Here is a 3,514-nt window from a genome sequence, read left to right on the forward strand (position 1 = left end):
CAAACTGACAGGAAAGTGAACTTCAAATGTGATTCAAGTGAATTCAACAATCGTAATTTAACAAACGACAGAGTTTACTTAAATTCTTAATTTCACCCATATGACAGGCAACCAAAAGATTGGTCTAATAATGTATAATGCCTGCTTTTTAATATGTATTCTACGTTTCGTCCCATATGCTTTGAGAGTGAAGAGTATATGCTCAGTCAAAGGAAATTTAAGGAGCTAGCTGTATCTGTCGTTATTGATTGCTCCAAACAAAACGAGTCAAGATGTTGATGTTCATATTGAAGTTGAATTCTCTAAGAACTTTCCAGAAAACACTGCACTATTCGCACTAATACTGCAGGACTATATCATCAACTACAGGCCACTTATCAGAATTGTGCAGAGTTGTATAAATTAACAAGTATAGCATCACAAGTAAATCATTTCATTATGGTACCTCAAAGTGCTAACATTATAACTGATGCCAGAGTTTTCCTTGATGAACATGGATATTTCATTTTCAAAGATGTCGCATTTATCGCTTTAACGAATGGAGGGCGAGTTACCACAATACTCTCAACAATAGCAGTTCCAGGTATGGCTTTCAAAGGTATTAACTGTCTCAAAACGTGTAAATGTGTTTTATGGTTTCTGGAAACATGGTATTTACAAGAACGCCTCTGTTAGAGAGCTATAAAGATTTGGATGTCCTCCACTGCAATGTTTTAGGTTGAAGAAAAAGAATAATAATTGTTAGATAACATAAAGATGCTGTTTAATTAGATTATAAATAAATTACTTTAAAACTATATTTCACGTCTTCTTACTTCACCAATACACCCATAGCACTCTACCCTAAGAGCCACCATGACTTGCATCTGCTCCTTATGGATGCTGCAACAGTACTGGCCGAAATCTACCCCATCAGTGCTCCACAGGCTGTGACTATTTAAGATGGCCCAGAAGGCTGTTTCACATGTATAGACATAGTATTCGAAGATGATGTTTGTACCAGCCTTGGCATCCATAATAAAGCAGTATAATACTGCAGCAGCCACTCTGTTCACACCTTTTTTGGTATCAGAAGGGGATGGGTAAACGTCACCCCATTCATTGAGTTGTCTAAGGTTGTATCTCATATACAGAGTGGAACAAATATAATATGTATGTGTAAATTTTCTGATACTCATGGACTGTTGCACTGTTTTTTTCTCAGAAATGCTCAGTACCGTGGAGGTAGCAACCATATCACTCCCCCCCCCCCTGCCCCCAATATCACCCCTCCCCCGATAAGGGGACCTAAGATGAAGATGATGAGTGAGCTCTTGAATGACCTGAACAATAGGTTTGATGAAGGATATTCACCCTTGACTCAGTCGGGCGAGACAGAATTTCTACATAAATGCATGTCTATCCATGTCTGTATTTGTGTGTGTGTGTAAATTTTCTGTGCTGTGCTGTTTAAGAATTGCTTGACAAATTGGAGCTGACATCCCTGTCACCAACACCTGGAATGTCATCTATACTGATGGCAAAGGCCACGACAAAGCACATGGCCAGCCCATGTGAGCAGTAGCAGCAGCACCAGCAGCAACATCTCAACTTCCTCACCTCTGCTGATTGTGGCCATTATGCAGCACATGGCCAGCCCATCGCAAGCAGGAGCAGCATCATCCATATCAGAATCACCAATGCCACAAGGTGGCACTTGGGCCATCAGGATGGGGTCTTCGTGGTATTAGTGGTAATCAGATATCATCCAGCAGCAGCCTATCTGGGCATTCAGACAATAAAGATGAGGGTGTACAGGAATCCCATGTAGAATTATCATCTGTAGTGATTCAACATACACTTAGAGACAGGATCTTACTTACCCCATCAGTAATGCATCTGGAAAGGGAACGTTCCAAGGTCTTCAGTGATCTGCAGTGTCCTGCCATTAAGTGCAGCACTATGAATTGCTGTGAGTTCACTCTCCTACATAAGTAGGGTGTCTCAAAGAATGTGTTTATGGGTAAGCGAGGTGAGAATGGCGAGATATCGTGGGGCACCTCAGTTTCTAAGTTGTTTGATGGTTTTACCATGAAGTTAATACAGATCTGGCTCTCTTGGTTACAACAAAGAGATTCAAGTAAAGCCCGCCACAGAGTTCTGAATTGGACTTTCACTTATGTATATCCCAGTACATGGGGGAGTGGGCTGTCCTTGGATATATGCCTACTAAAGGATATAGCTGTCCAAAAGGCTCTTATTAATATCCGAAATAAAGATCACTACGGTTTCTGTAGTAATTTCTGGCATATGAAAGAAATTACAAGAAACATGTCTATCGTCCAGAGGAATACCACGGTGATATTAGGAGTGTGTTACAAACATGATAGTATTGAATTCCAGATCCTTTGGGAAACCTGTAAATTTGAGAGCTAGAAACCCTACATCTCCATTCTTGTATACAGCCTGAGGGAATGCAGTCCAGATGAGGGTGGTGTTACACACAAAGTCGATGGACCCATTTACTTTTATAAAGTTGCTAGGTGTTGTGCTTCACATGCAGATTTGTTGTTAATTTTAGAGGTTAAGAAACAACACTACTGCTAGATCAAAAGCGTGTCCTTTGTTCTCACCTACCAAGTAGCGACACATTTGCCCTTTCAAATGAGTGAGTGAGTAACAAGGTCTACCAAGGTCTGGATTGTCTACCAAGGACCTGGTAAGTGCAGAAATGCCTACATTATATTTTATTGTATACGCTGATATTGAATGTCTTTTCACTCCTATGTCAGCCTGTGAGGTTGACCCTACTGTCCCACATACCACTCTCACAGAATGGCATATACCTTTTTGCAGCAGTGTAGTGAGTTGTATATACGTATGATACTAGCATTTATCACTTTGATTCATATATTTGGGATACTCCTACAGATTGGTTGAGCATTAAAACCTTGCAAGGAATGTTGACGATATTTATAACAACATCGTTCATGTGATCAAAACAGAGGAGGATAGATCACTGCCCAATGTAGTGATCATTGCTACCTAACCAGAAAATCCCACAGTGCTGCACACAGTGCACGCAACTTGAATCAACAACTCACAGGACACATTCCTGTTTCCATCCACAATTTAAGCTGGTATATGTTCACATCCAAATCGAGTCCTTGAATGGTTACAAAATGAGCAAAGCTCAGGTAGTGTCCTGCCTGACACCACTGAAAGATACATTTCGTTTTCGAAGAGAATCGCCACGAGAATTAAACTGTGATTCATCAATTCACTGGCACTTATGCAGGTACCACTACAGAAAGATACTGAAATGATGTGCCAGGAAGGTTTATATCTTATTCGAGCTGCATTTCGCGATGATGCTAAGTTTCAGCTTGTAACAAGAAAGGTGGTTTTCCCATACAAATGTCTGGATTCGTGGGAGAAACTCAACGAAACCACTCTGCCCAACATACAGTAACTGCGTTCTCCAGCAAACTTCAGCAACCGCCATACCGGCTGTGAAATATGGGTACACAGTGAG

Source organism: Schistocerca nitens, chromosome 6, assembly GCF_023898315.1.
Source record: "Schistocerca nitens isolate TAMUIC-IGC-003100 chromosome 6, iqSchNite1.1, whole genome shotgun sequence".
In the NCBI taxonomy this organism is placed as follows: Eukaryota; Metazoa; Arthropoda; class Insecta; order Orthoptera; family Acrididae; genus Schistocerca; species Schistocerca nitens.